The 15,379-nt window shown below is 53.2% G+C and overlaps 1 long non-coding RNA gene across 1 annotated transcript; it reads right to left on the bottom strand.

Moving 5' to 3' along the window:
• Positions 1 to 4,408: 4,408 nt before the first annotated feature.
• Positions 4,409 to 14,659, bottom strand: LOC120369976. Its single transcript, XR_005583538.1, has 3 exons — positions 14,619 to 14,659; positions 5,214 to 5,259; positions 4,409 to 4,583 (listed from the first exon to the last, which is right to left on the bottom strand). It is a non-coding gene; the product is annotated as an uncharacterized LOC120369976 (long non-coding RNA).
• Between the last annotated feature and the right edge of the window lie 720 nt (positions 14,660 to 15,379).

The raw sequence follows: 15,379 nt of genomic DNA, 5'->3' as shown, positions 1-15,379 counted from the left end.
TTGAAGGAGGTCCATTGCCTGTACTTAGCTATAGAATTAATATAAGGCAATTTGCTTGTTGTGATGGGATCCCCCTGGGCTGTCTCTCACAATGCCTTGCTAGTGACCAGCAGCAATCTCTCCAGGAGCTGTGATCACTCAGCACAACGGCATGTGGAGCCCCACACCCAGCTATATTGCATGAATTGCAGAGCCACTCATCAATCACACAGAGAAAGGCACCAGCCAAATCCCCCCAGTTCCCAGCACTGTACCCCAGGAATATACCATCTTACACTGCTCATGATGGGCAGTGCAAATTTACTAATTGGTTCACCACTTCAACATGGAAAATGGACATACACCAACCTTTGCCAACCTGAGCAGATTTGCCCCACACTTCATACAAACTCACAGGTAAAGATAAACAATTGAACAAATGTATTGACTATAAAAGGTAGATTTTTAAGAGATAGGCAAAAAGTCAGAGTGGTTACCAAAAGAAAAGAAAATACAAGCACGCAGTCTAAACTCTCAATCCTATTAGGCTGGGCAAGATCTAGATTAAGCAGGTTTTCTCACCCCCCTGGATATTGCAGTCCTTAATATACAGGTTTGTTCCTTAAGCCTGGGCCAATCTCCTGTGTTGGAGTCTTCTCTTCTTCTTAGGGTATGTCTACACTACCCGCCGCATTGGTGGGCAGCGATCAATCCAGTGGGGGGGAGGGGGTCGATTTATCGCGTCTAGTCTAGACGCGATAAATCGATCCCTGAGCCCTCTCCCATCGACTCCTGTACTCCTGCGCCGCAAAAGGCACAGACAGAGTCGACGGGGAAGCGGCAGCAGTTGATTTACTGCAGTGAAGACACCTTGGTGAGTAGGTTTAAGTACATCGACATCAGCTATCTTATTCACATATTAGATCGATCTCCCCCCCCCCCCAGCCTCCCCAGTGTAGACCAGGCTTCAGTGTCTTAGCTGCTTGCAGCGAATGTGGGGGCAAGAGACGGGCCTAGTATGTGTCCACTCTGTCTGTTTTATACCCTCAGTCATGTGCTTGGGGAGCACAAGTCCAAGCATGTCTGGGGGGCATTGCTGAGTGTCTCCAAGCAAGGTTGAGCAATTCCCCTGGTATGGCCTCATGCAGGTGAGTCATTGCATTGTAGCTCCCTTGCAGGACAATGGCTGTTGATGGGTTGTTTGACATCCCGCCCAGGCGTTGGTTACTTTCCTTGCTGTTGCCTCTGGGGAGCTAATATCTGGCTGATTCCCCAACTTACAGCAAGTTTTAGTGACAACCGTACAACACAATTCTCATAAACTTCATATGCATTAATGATACATATATATGGATAGAGAAATGACTTTCAGCAGATCATAACCTTTCACCTGATACCTTACAAGGCATGCTTTATATGTAAGATCACGATTATATGAAAATGCGGAATATGGGGGTTACAGTACCCTTCCCCAAGGTATAGCATGTCACACTTGTTCCTCCACCATTCACAGTACATTCCAAAGAGAGATGAATACCAAGATATCCCATGTTTACAATTCATTTAAATGCTAGGATCTTCTTTTGACCACTGAATCAGGGCCAGTGCAACCACTAGGCAGACTAGGCAGCCACCTAGGACACCAAGATTTGGGGGCGCTGCCGCCAATCAAGACACTGGCTGCAGATCACAGACTGTAGGGAGGGAAGACGTATATGATAAGAACCACGCTCCCAATGAATTGCTCTCCTGCCTTTAGAAAGTCAGCGAAGTCCTTGGATTTGATTGCTGTGTTGATAGGTACAGTTACACATTAATAGCTCCTTTCCCTTGTAGATTGCACAGCAGCCAGAAGGAGAGTGGAGCAGCTTGTGGTGGGAAGTGTAAGACCCCCGCTGGGGCTGAGCTGTGCTGTCAGTGTGGTGCAGCCAGGGCCGGCTTGCATGGCATGCTCGGAGAGCGGGCTGCAGGATTTGCAGGCAGGGGCTCTGCTGCTCCCTGGGAAGAGAAGGGAGGGACGCCGTGGCTGGCAGCTCTGCGGGCTCTCTTGCGTGGGCGGGCGGCTAAGCCGCTTTAACCCACCTCCCTGCACCCCAGCTTTCTACCCTCCCGACTCTGCTTTGGCGTGAGGGCCACACACTCTCTGCCTCACAGTCCTGCCTGCCCCACGCCCCCCTGCCGGAGCGAGAGCCCAGCATTCAACTCCCCAGCCCGGGCGCAGGACGGACTCGTGAAGGCAAAGCAGGCGACACGCTCCCATTGCCCTGTTGCAATTGCACTTGGCCCACTGCTGCATGCCAGGGACTGGAGAGGAGAGCGCCCATTTCACCTTGCGGCTCTTTGAATCCTACCCCGCCCGCCACTTCCCAGCCAAGCCCAGATTGCGCCTTCTCCCCCCTCCACACCCAAACCCAGTCTGCTTCCCTTCCCCTCCCCAGCCAAACCCGATCCTCCCAGTTACCGAACTGGTCTGCTCCCCTTCTGCTCCCCAGTCAAACCCAATCCCCCACTGACCCCAACCCAGTGCTCCCCTTGCACTCCCCAGCCAAACCCAAACCCTCACTGACCAAACCCGGTCTGCTTCCCTTCCCTATCAAACCCAATTCCCGGCCAAACTTAAACTGTCACTGTCACTGACTGAACCCGGTCTGCTCCCCTTGCACTCCCAGCCAAACCCGATGCTCCCAGTGACCGTCCCTGGTCTGCTTCCCTTCCCCTCCCCAGCCAAACCCAATCCTCCCGCTCCCAGTGACTGAATCCGGTCTGCTCCCCTTGCACAACCCAGCCAAACCCAATCCCCCACTGACCCAAACCCAGTCTGCTTCCCTTCCCCACCAAACCCAATCCCCCAGTATGACGGAGTATCAGTATCTAGTTTTATAAAAACAACAAGGAGTCCTGTGGCACCTTAAAGACTAACAGATTTATTTAGGCATAAGCTTTCCTGGGTAAAAAACCCACTTCTTCAGATGCATGGAGTGAAAGTTACAGATGCAGGCATTATATAATGACACACGAAGAGAAGGGAGTTACCTCACAAGTGAAGAACCAGTGTTGACAGGGCCAATTCGATCAGGGTGGATGTAGTCCACTCCCAATAATTGATGAGGAGCAGGGCCGGTGCAACCATTTAGGCGACCTAGGTGGTTGCCTAGGGTGCTAGGATTTGGGGGGGCGCCATTTTCTTCGGCAATGACCGCGGTGGAGCTGTAATGGTACAATCTGTTAGTGACACCTCTGAAGGACAGACTCAGAGATAGCACAGTTTCCTCCAACACATATCTCAGGACACTTGGCAGATGTGGGATTGACCACAAATGGGTGTACATCAGTGAAATACAAGTGCACCAAGTCCCTGTGCCCTTTTCCCCACCCACATGTTTGTTTTTACCATATATTCTCAGCACTTTCTGAACAGCTGGAGTTGACAGTGGTCTGAGAGAAGTAAAGTAACCTCAGTGTATTTACAAAAATCCTAAGGGCCAAATTCTACTCTCAGATGCACACAGCAGAGTTCAGCTCTTCTTGCCTGTGCACATTCTGTGCATGGATGTGAAACAGAAGTCAGGAGACTGGATATCCAGATCAGAGAGCAGCACTTTGCCATTAGAGTGTATAGTACTAACCTTCCTTAGCCACATACAACAGTGACTCTAACCTTTCCAGACTACTGTCCCCCTGTCAGGTACAGATTTGTCTTGCATACCCCCCGTTTTGCCTCACTTAAAAACTACTTGCTTACAAAATCAGACCTAGAAATACAAAAGTGTCACAGCACATTATTACTGAAATATTGCGTACTGTCTCATTTTTACCATATATTACAAAATAAATTGATTGGAATATAAATGTTCTACTTACAAATGTTCTACTGCTCTATATACTATAGAGCAGTATAAACAAGTCATTGTCTGGATGAAATTTTCGTTTATGCTGACTTCACTAGTTCTTTTTATGTAGCCGGTTGTAAAACTAGGCAAATATCTAGATGAGTTGATGTACCTCCTGGAATACCTGTACCCTGGGATCCATATACCCCTGGTTAAGAACCACTGCTATACAAACCTTAAAAAACCCACCAGAGCACAGAATCCTGGGCTGACTCACTGCCTGATGCTTTCTTTCCCAACTGCCTTGGGCTCCCTGTTGCAGAAGCTCTGTCTGCCAGAAGTCCTATGCAACTCCCTGAGCCAGAGAGCTGCTCTCCTTCCTAATCAGGCCCTAACTAAGCCACTGTTCAGTCCTTTTAACTCCTCCCTCCAGGTCTGACACTGGAAGTGTACCAGGGTGAGACCAAATTACCAATGTCAGTCAGGTTTATTGTTATGGTACAGGGCAAAAAGTTCTATACAATACCAGCCTCCAAAGAGCAGTCCTGTGCAGCCATATTACATGCACTTTACACAGAAGGTGTGCTCCCCAAGTTACACATTTCAGTTGGTATTTATATGAATTTACAAATTACACATCTCATTACATGGCTCTAAAATCCAGTCCATCAGTTTGTTCCAGTTCCCTAGCTTGTTGTTCTGTTCCTTGGTTATCTTTGTTTTGGATACTAGCATTCCAGGTACTGACCCATGAAGATACTTCCCTGGCTTGTACTAAGACAGAGAACAAATGTATCTTGAATTTGACAGGTTTCCTATCTGTTTATGCCAAATGTTCACTTCAGCAAATGCAAGGTGTTATGGGATACTTAGCACAAGTGAATAGGATTATGGTATAGGCCAGTTGAGGCTATATCACTGTTACAATATTTGTGCTTAATGTTATTGGTTCTTAATGCATAGTAATAGACATATTGTGAGGCTAATACCTATTATTAATATGATTTATATTTATATGTTAGTCAGCATATACTAGTCAACAACCTCTTTAGGCCCAGAGTAGGGCCCATCACAAGCCTCTGTTGTTGCCTGATTTTAGGAGGTTAATGTTATTAATTTGGATAGTATGGGTTATAGGCTCGTCAATTCATCAAATCAGAAGATAATAAGGTTCTTGTCCCAGAATCAGACTACACAGAGTTTGCAAAGGACCCTCGGGGGTATGACAGGATGCTCACACTAAGACAAATATAGCCTTAAAGACTTTTATTGAGATAAATGGAATTATAATCAAATAGTAATCAAATTATAAAATAATTAATTAGAGTTACAAGTGCAGTAATATTGTTCTAGACTAGATACATGTGATATTATATACTGTAAAGCTTTGATTAATATACTCACACCCCTCCTTGATGACGCGATAAGAGACAAAGGACCAGCTGTGATTCTGGAATGCCAAAAGAGTTTAGGTGCAGGTTCTTTAATTCTTGAGTGGGAGGTTAAGAACTAACAGACTAATAGACTCATAAACAAAGAAGCCTGAAACTTGAAGCTCAAAACTTAAAAACACTAAAGCTTAGAAATGTAGTAGCTTTGGAACTCAGAAGCTTAGGAAAACTGGAACTTAGAAGCTCAGAAGCTTCCTTGGAATGGTGGGTCACCCCTCTTATAGAGCTTGAGCACTCAGGGCCTCCTTTTATGTCATAAACATACAGTTATGGGCTAATTCCTCTTTTACCTGTAAAGGGTTAAGAAGCTCCCATAACCTAGCTGACATCTGACCAGAAGAACCAATAAGGGGACAAGATACTTTAAAATCTGGAAGGGGAAAAAGTCTTTTGTCTGTGCTGTGTGTGTGCTTTTGCCGGAGACAGAGAAAGAAGGAGCCATCCCATAGGGTAGTGAGTATTTAGAGAAGGAATGTATTAGATTACTTTTATTTTCTTGTTTGTGAGTTCTTTTGCAAATAAGAGGGAGGATAAATTTGGGTTCTTTGTGTAACTTTAAAGTTTTGCCCAGAGGGAAACCCTCTGTGTTTTGAATCTGATTGTCTGTGAGATAATCTTTCATTCTAAACTTACAGAGGTACTCCTTTCACCTTTTTTCTTGAATTAAAATTCTTCTTTTAAGAACCTGATTAATTCTTCATTGTTTTACGGTCCAAGGGTTTGGATCTGTGTTCACCAGGACTAAGTGGTGAGGGGATATTCTCAAGCCTTCTCAGGGAAAGGGGTATAGGGGTTTGGGGAGGATTATTCTCAAGCAGCGCAGAAAAAGGGGGTTAGGGACTTGGGAGATATTTGGGGGAAGGCAGAGTTCCAAGTGGCTCTCCCTAAATATTTGGTTAACGCTTGGTGGTGGCAGCGTACTGTTAACCTAAGCTAAGCTTAAGGGGTCTTTCATGCGGGTCCCCACATCTGTACCCTAAAGTTCAGAGTGGGGAGGGAACCCTGACAATGTCCAAACTTGGTTTCCTCATCCACAAAATGTCAGGGTACACTTACTCCATAGGCTGGTATGTTTGTACGTATTGATAATATATACCTACATATTAATAACATTAGATCATTCTCACATCAGTTATTTTTGTCCTATGCAGTTATTTCAGTTCTTTCCTTGTGGTGTATCTGTTAAGTTTAAAGGGTCAGTACTGGGTTTACAATGGCACTATGGCACCAGGCCCACACTGAGAAGGGGCCCATTACGGACCCGTCTAACCCATCCACATAGCCAGGTCTGACCCCTCACCCAGGGCAGTCCAGCGCCCAGGCCTTGTGAGCGCTTCACTAGCTGCTCCCAGCTCACCTGTAGGGGGCTCGCTGCCCTACAGCCGGCCTCCACCATGCAGGCTGGGCACGGCTGCTGGCGGGTGGGCTCTGGGGGGATTGCATCCCAGGGGTCTGCCCCACTCCCCAGCATAGCTCTGAGCAGTCTCTGCTACTCACTACCTGTGGGGCCCCGCCTTCCTCCCCGGGGCCAAGCCACCTGGGACTGGTGCAGAGGCTGGTCTGGTCTTGGCCAGTGGGGTGAGAGGGGCAACACAGGAAGCTCATCCAGGCCCCGCCAGGCAAATGAGTCCTGAGGGAGCCTGGCTTGGGCAGGCCCCGCTCCCACTCCTGCCTGTCTGATTGTGCTGTTCCCAGGGGGCCAGAGCAATACCCGCTCCGGGACTGTCCCCAGCCATGCTGACAGCTTAGCCCGGTGGACACAGTCTCCTCCCAGCAGGGCCAGTGAGTGCGGCCGGGAGGCAGGGGATGGGGAAGTGGGTCTCTTGGGCAGTGAGGGAGTGGGGGTGGGAGAGGTTTGTGTGTTTTGGGGCACTGGGCACAGGGATGGGGGGGTGCTGGTTAGTGGGGCAGTGAGGGAGGTCTATGTGCAGTTGTGGTGGTGGGCTTGTGGGGGCATTGGGCAGTGGGTGGGGATCTGTTGGCAGGGGGATGGTGGTATGCAGGGCACCATGTAGTCTTTATAGGGGGTGCATGGGGAAGGTCTCTACGTAGGGGGGTGCTGGGCATAGCGGTGGAGCTGTGGGGTTCAGAGTGTGGGAGGCGGCTCCAGGCTGAGGTGGGAGTTGGGGTGTGGGAGGGGATACAGGCTCTGGGCTGGGGGTGAAGGCTCTGGGATGGATCCAGAAATGAGGGGATCGGGGTGCAGAATGGGGTGAGGGCTCCAGCTGGGGATGCAGGCTCTGTCGGGGTGGGGCTGTGGATGAGGGATTTGGGGTACGGGAGGTGGCTCAGGGCTGGGGCAGGGAGTTGCGGTGCAGGAGGGGTGCAGGGTGCACAGTGCAAGGCAAATTAGAATAGAGCAGGATGGTGGAGGAAAGGGCAAGGTGTAGATATGACTATGGGTAGGGCACCCCACCGTAGGGTTAGGGTTCCTATAGGTAAGGCACTTGGAGCTAGGGTTACAGTTCCTATGGGTAGGGGTTCCCGCCCTAGGATTAGGGTTCCTAAGGGTAGGGCACTTGGAGCTAGGGTTAGGGTTCCTATGGGTAGGGGTTCCCGCCCTAGGATTAGGGTTCCTAAGGGTAGGGCACTTGGAGCTAGGGTTAGGGTTCGGGTTCCTATGGGTAGGGAACCTGGAGCTAGTTTTAGGGTTCCTATGGGTAGGGCGCCCTGCCCAAGGATTAGAGTTCCTAAGGTTAGGGCACTTGGAGCTACGGTTAGAGTTCCTAAAGACAGGGCACTTGGAGCTAGGGTTAGGGTTGCTATGGCTAGGGCTTCCCGCCCTAAGGTTAGGGTTCCTATAGGTAGGGCGCCCGGCCCTAGGGTTAGGGTTCCTATGGGTAGGGCGCCCGGCCCTAGGGTTAGTGTTCCTATGGGTTGGGCACCCCACCCTAGGGTTAGGGTTAGGGTTCGTACGGGTAGGGCGCCCCGCCCTAGGGTTAGGGTTCGTACAGGTAGGGCACCCCACCCTAGGGTTAGGGTTCCTATGGGTAGGGCACTTGGAGCTAGGGTTAGGGTTGCTATGGGTAGTGCAACCCGCCCTAGGGTTAGGGTTCCTATGGGTAGAGCGCTTGGAGCTAGGGTTAGGGTTCCTATGGGTAGGGCGCCCCGCTCTAGGGTTAGGGTTCCTATGGGTTGGGCACCCCACCCTAGGGTTAGGGTTCCTATGGGTTGGGCACCCCACCCTAGGGTTAGGGTTGCTATGGGTAGGGCACTTGGAGCTAGGGTTAGGGTTGCTATGGGTAGGGCGCCCCTCCCTAGGGTTAGGGTTCCTATAGGTAGGGCGCCCCGCCGCTAGGGTTAGGGTTCCTATAGGTAGGGCGCCCCGCCGCTATGGTTAGGGTTGCTATGGGTAGAGCGCCCCACCCTAAGGTTAGGGTTGCTATGGGTAGGGCACTTGGAGCTAGGGTTAGGGTTGCTATAGGTAGGGCGCCCCGCCCTAGGGTTAAGGTTCCTATGGGTAGGGTGCCCCGCCTGAGGTTAAGGTTCCTATGGGTAGGGCGCCCCACCCTAGGTTTAGGGTTCCTATGGGTAGGGCACTTGGAGCTAGGGTTAGGGTTGCTATGGGTAGGGCGCCCCGCCCTAGGGTTAGGGTTCCTATGGGTAGGGCACTTGGAGCTAGGGTTAGGGTTCCTATGGGTTGGGCGCCCGGAGCTAGGGTTAGGGTTCCTATGGGTAGGGTGCCCCGCCCTAGGGTTAGGGTTCCTATGGGTAGGGCGCCCCGCCCTAGGGTTAGGGTTCCTATGGGTAGGGCACTTGGAGCTAGGGTTAGGGTTGCTATAGGTAGGGCGCCCCGCCCTAGGGTTAGGGTTGCTATTGTTAGGGCGCCCCGCCCTACGGTGAGGGTTGCTATGGGTAGGGCACCCCTCAGCTAGGGTTAGGGTTCCTATGGGTAGGGCACCCGGAGCTAGGGTTAGGGTTCCTATGGGTAGGGCGCCCCTCCCTAGGGTTAGGGTTCCTACGGGTAGGGCGCCCCGCCCTAGGGTTAGGGTTCCTACGGGTAGGGCACTTGGAGCTAGGGTTAGGGTTCCTATGGGTAGGGCGCCCCGCCCTACGGTTAGAGTTGCTATGGGTAGGGCACTTGGAGCTAGGTTTAGGGTTCCTATGGGTAGGGCACTTGGAGCTAGGGTTAGGATTCCTATGGGTAGGGCGCGCCACCCTAGGGTTAGGGTTCCTATGGGTAGGGCGACCCGCCCTAGGGTTACAGTTCGTACGGGTAGGGCACTTGGAGCTAGGGTTAGGGTTGCTATAGGTAGGGCGCCCCGCCCTAGGGTTAGGGTTGCTATGGTTAGGGCGCCCCGCCCTACGGTGAGGGTTGCTATGGGTAGGGCACCCCTCAGGTAGGGTTAGGGTTCCTATGGGTAGGGCGCCCCGCCCTAGGGTTAGGGTTCCTATGGGTAGGGCGCCCCGCCCTAGGGTTAGGGTTGCTATGGGTAGGGCACTTGGAGCTAGGGTTAGGGTTGCTATGGGTAGGGTGCCCCGCCCTAGGGTTAGGGTTCCTACGGGTAGGGCGCCCCGCCCTGGGGTTAGGGTTCCTATGGGTAGGGCACTAGGAGCTAGGGTTAGGGTTCCTATGGGTAGGGCACTAGCAGCTAGGGTTAGGGTTGCTATGGGTAGGGCGCCCCGCCGCTATGGTTAGGGTTGCTATGGGTTGGGCGCCCCGCCCTAAGGTTAGGGTTGCTATGGGTAGGGCACTTGGAACTAGGATTAGGATTGCTATAGGTAGGGCGCCCCGCCCTAGGGTTAGGGTTGCTATTGTTAGGGCGCCCCGCCCTACGGTGAGGGTTGCTATGGGTAGGGCACCCCTCAGCTAGGGTTAGGGTTCCTATGGGTAGGGCACCCGGAGCTAGGGTTAGGGTTCCTATGGGTAGGGCGCCCCGCCCTAGGGTTAGGGTTGCTATGGGTAGGGCACTTGGAGCTAGGGTTAGGGTTCCTACGGGTAGGGCGCCCCGCCCTAGGGTTAGGGTTCCTACGGGTAGGGCGCCCCGCCCTAGGGTTAGGGTTCCTACGGGTAGGGCGCCCCGCCCTAGGGTTAGGGTTCCTACGGGTAGGGCGCCCCGCCCTAGGGTTAGGGTTCCTACGGGTAGGGCGCCCCGCCCTAGGGTTAAGGTTCCTATGGGTATGGCACTTGAAGCTAGGGTTAGGGTTGCTATGGGTAGGGTACTTGGAGCTAGGGTTAGGGTTCCTATGGGTAGGGCACCCCGCCCTAGGGTTAGGGTTGCTTTGAGTAGGGCGCTTGGAGCTGGGGTTAGAGTTCCCATGGGTAGGGTATTTGGAGCTAGGGTTAGCGTTCCTATCGGTAGGGCGCCCCGCCCTAGGGTTAGGGTTCCTACGGGTAGGGTGCCCCGCCCTAGGGTTAGGGTTCCTACGGGTAGGGCACTTGGAGCTAGGGTTAGAGTTGCTATGGGTAGGGCGCCCCGCCCTAGGGTTAGGTTTCCTATGGGTAGGGCGCCCCGCCGCTAGGGTTAGGGTTCCTATGGGTAGGGTACTTGAAGCTAGGGTTAGGGTTCCTACGGGTAGGGCGCCCCACTCTAGGGTTAGGGTTCCTATGGCTAGGGCGCCCCGCCCTAGGGCTAGGGTTGCTATGGCTAGGGCGCCCCACCCTAGGGCTAGGGGTTATGGCTAGGTGCCGCCTAGGCTAGGGCACTTGGTTAGCGCCTAGGGCTAGGGTTGCTATGGCTAGGGCGCGCCGCCCTAGGGCTAGGGTTGCTATGGCTAGGGCGCGCCGCCCTAGGGCTAGGGTTGCTATGGCTAGGGCGCTTGGAGCTAGGGTTAGGGTTCCTACGGGTAGGGCGCCCGGAGCTAGGGTTAGGGTTCCTACGGGTAGGGCTTCCCGCCTGAGGGTTAGGGCTCCTATGTGTAGGGCACTTAGAGCTAGGGTGAGGATTCCTATGGGGAGGGTGCTCTGACCTAGGGTTAAGGTTCCTATGGGTAGGGCTTCCCATCCTAGGGTTAGGGTTCCTAAGGGTAGGGCACTTGGAGGTAGGATTAGGGTTCCTATGGGTAGGGCGCCCTGTCCTAGGGTTAGGGTTCCTATGGGTAGGGCTTCCCGCACTAGGGTTAGGGTTCCTATGGGTAGGGAACTTGAATCTAGGCTTAGGGTTCCTGTGGGTAGGGCACTTTGAGCTAGGGTTAGGGTTTCTGTGGGTAGGTCTTCCTGCCCTAGGGTCAGGTTTCCTATTGTTAGGGCACTTGGAGCTAGGGTTACGGTTCCTAAGCGTAGGGCACTTGGAGCTAGGGTAAGGGTTCCTAAGGGTAGGGCACCCCGCCCCAGCGTTAGGGTTCCCTTGGGTAGGGCACCTGGAGCTAGAGTCAATGTTCCTATGGGTAGTGGACCCGGAGCTGGCATTAGGGTTCCTAAGGGTAAGGCAGTTGGAACTAGTGTTAGGGTTCCTAAGTGTAGGGCTTCCTGCACTAGGGTTAGGGTTCCTATGGGTATGACACTTGGAGCTAGGGTTAGGGTTCCTATTGGTAGGGCAGTTGGAGCTAGGGTTAGGGTTCCTATGGGTAGGGCTTTCTGTCCTAGGATTAGGGTTCCTAAAGGTAGGGCACTTGGAGCTAAGGTTCGGGTTCCTAAGGGTAGGGCTTCCCGCACTAGGGTTAGGGTTCCTATGGGTACTACACTTGAAGCTAGGGTTAGGTTCCTATGGGTAGGGCACTTGGAGCTAGGGTTAGGGTTCCTATGGGTAGGGCACTTGGAGCTAGGGTTTTGGTTCCTATTGGTAGTTGTACACATGTTCACCGGGGCTTGACCCTCTCCGGGGTGGAGAGGAGCCACACTGGCTCACTACACACCGGGGAGTCCGGGGAAATAGTTCGGCCAGGGTCTCCCTCGGCAGTCCTTGCGGCAGTCGCCTGCCCTGTGGGGCAAGAGGCTCAGACCCTTCAGCAGGTCTGAGCCGTAACAAGAGCTAACAGCCTGGCCCTAGGTCAGGGCGGGGCAACAAATACTGAGTCAGGGAGCTCAGGCCCTTAGGCAGGGCAGAGCAACAGTAACAGGCTTCGGCCTCCTCAGGCCAGGTAGAGGGGGAGTCTGCCACCTCGGAATGGGGTGTCAGGGGGGATGCAGGCCCTCCCACTCCACTGCGTCCTAGCCCGGGGCCCTAGCAGCGGCTGACGATCCGCTGCTTAGTCAGTGGGGATCCTGGCTGCAACACACTGACATAGGCTCCGGTAATGCTGCAGCCAGACTGGAGTCGGCTGCTCCCGGGCTACTTCCGTACTCCCCCTCGGGGCCTACCTGGGTCCTGACGTCGGCCTCTGCAGGGTCCAGGAGCATGGGCGCATCGCGGCCAGGGCTTGGTGGCAGGTCTGGCAACTCCTCCGGGAAGTCGGCACAGGGTAGCTCTGACAGCTCCTCCGGGTAGCGGGCCCGGGAGAGCTCCAGCCAGTCTGGGCAGCTGCCCTGGGCTGCAGGAGCTTCGTAGTCTCGAGCTCCCTGAGGGGCGTCTGCTATCTCTGGCTGCTGGGGCCTGACTGAGCTCTGAGGGCCGGCCTTTATAGTCCTGGGTCGCCGCCTGACCCTTTGAGGGGCGGGCTCAGAGCTCCCTAGCTCCGCCCACTCTGGCCTCCAGCTGGGCTCTTCCTCCTCTGGGCTGGAGGGGAGCCACACCATCTCACTGCAGTAGGGCTTCCCGCCCTAGGGTTAGGGTTCCTAAGGGTAGGGCACTGTAATCGGTTGCGCCGGGGCTCGACCCTCCTGGGGCAGGAGGGGAACCACACCAACTCCTTATGCGTCCGCTGTCACCGTGGGCAGTGTAGCAGAAAACGGTATAACAAGCTCAGGCCATTGGAAGCAGGGGCTGAACAGCCAAACAGTTCAAGAGGCTCAGGCCCTTGGAAGCAGGGGCTGAGCAGCCAAACAGTTCAAGAGGCTCAGGCCCTTGGAAGCAGGGGCTGAGCAGCCAAACAGTTCAATAGTAGGCATATAGGCCCAGGTCCTTGCACCTGGGTGAGGGGGAAAACTGCCACCCGTGAGGGGGATGGCAGGGGGGACACAGGCCCGCCCACTCCACTGTGTCCCAGCCTGGGGCCCTAGCAGCAGCTGTCACTGCCGCTGGTCAGTGGGGTCCTGACCGCAACACACTGACATCGGGACCTCGTCTTCTGTAGCCGGACAGGGGTCGGCTACCCCCAGGCTACTGTCCATATCCCCCTCAGGGCCTACCTCGTGGGTCGCACCAGATGCAGGCCAGTCTACCTGCATAGGCTCCTCAGGACCAGAGCTTGGTGGCAGGTCCGGCAGCTCCTCCGGGAAGTCCGACCCGGCGCGGTCAGGCGGCTCCTCCGGGTAGCAGCAGGGACGGGGAAGCTCCGGCGGCTCCTCTTCATACCGGGCGCGGGGGAGTTCCAGCGGCCTATCTGGGTACCGGTCACGGGGAAGCTCCGGGGGTTCCTCGTCATACCGGGCACGAGGGAGCTCCGGCCAGTCAGGGCAGCTGCCTCGGGCCCGGGAGGGTTCCCAGTCAGGAGCTCCCGCCGGCACGTCTGCTCTCGGCGGTGGCTGGCCTCTGACTGAGCTCTGGCTGCCGGCTTTTCTACTTTCTGTCCCGCCCCTTGACTTCCGGGGGGGCGGGGACAGGTGGCGGTAGCTCCGCCCACTTGGGTGTCTGGGAGGGAGCTCCCTCTGCTGGACAGGAGGGGAGCTACACCGACTCACTACAGGCACTTTGAGCTAGGGTTCCTATGGGTAGGGCACTTGGAGCTAAGGTTAGGGTTCGTATGAGTAGGGCTTCCCACACTAGGATTAGGGTTCCTAAGGGTAAGGCACTTGGAGCTAAGTTTAGGGTTCCTAAGGGTAGGGCACTTGGAGCTAGGGTAACACACAGCTCAATTACTGTGAGCTGATGTAAATGACCACATATGATGGAAGATGGAGGACAAGGTCCAAGCTATCCAAGAGGACCATCACACCCCATTTGGGCAATTCAGCCTTTTGTAATGCTGACCTACTTACCTGAATATTCTGTCACTGTACTCAGGAAACTCATTTTAATAAGTAATTTAGAAGAAGTTTGATGGAGAACAGAGCCATTCCCTTAGGGTTTTCACTCTATCAGCCTCTGGCATGGTTTCCCTATTCCAGCAGCCCCACTATCTGGGTTTGCCTGCTCCATCTCCTTTATTAGTTCATAGCCATATTTTATTTACACAAATCACTATTCCTAGGTCCCTGTCAGAGGAAGGCAGGGACAGCCCAGCAGAGCCTCAAGACTAATAGTAATAATCTCAGACACAAGAGATAAGGAATGTCTCCTATGCAGGGTGCAAACAAAGAAAGACCTGAGCAAACATCCACAAAATTAGTAACACTCATGGGCTTGAGCCCTGCTACACAGTACAGAAGGAAAGAATTTACCTTGATCAAACAGGATTTCTTTGTGGAAATGTGTTTTCAAGAGTCCTCTTGCCTACAAAATGCACCATTCCTCTTTCAAGTTGAAATGCTTCCCCTCTGCAGTTCTCAGTTCATTTGGTGAAAAAGTCAACAATGCCTGAACCGTAGGATTCAGAGTAGCAGCCCTGTTAGTCTGTATCCACAAAAAGAACAGGAGTACTTGTGGCACCTTAGAGACGAACAAATTTATTTAAGCACCGTAGGAGCCTCTGGCACCCCTGGCCTCCAAAGAGAAAGATGTTTTTTGTGTGTGTTGTGACTTCCTATTTGTTAACCAGTTGCCTTGCCTTCTAATTTTGCCAAGAATAAATCATTTAGATACTCCACAGATTGAAACTGTTTCAAAACTGCCAGCTATCCCCAAGATCTGAGCAATGCTTATCTCCTTAGAAAAGCCCTAATGGCACTCAGTCATTACATTTGCCAAACCGGACAGTCTCTATGCAAAAGAATAAATGGACACAAATCAGATGTCAAGAATTATAACATTCAAAAACCAGTCAGAGAACACTTCAACCTCCCTGGTCACTCTATTACAGACCTCAAAGTTGCAATTATTCAACAAAAAAAACCCTTCAAAAACAGACTCCAACGAGAACTGGAATTAATTTGCAAAATGGACACCACTAAATTAGGCTTGAATAAAGACTGGGAGTGGATGAGTCATTACACAAACTAAACTACTTCCCCATGCTAATTTCCCCCCTACTGTTACTCACACC

This window comes from Mauremys reevesii, linkage group 8 (genome assembly GCF_016161935.1).
Source record: "Mauremys reevesii isolate NIE-2019 linkage group 8, ASM1616193v1, whole genome shotgun sequence".
Lineage (NCBI taxonomy): Eukaryota > Metazoa > Chordata > Testudines > Geoemydidae > Mauremys > Mauremys reevesii.
This window is presented reverse-complemented; position numbering and strand designations above follow the sequence as displayed.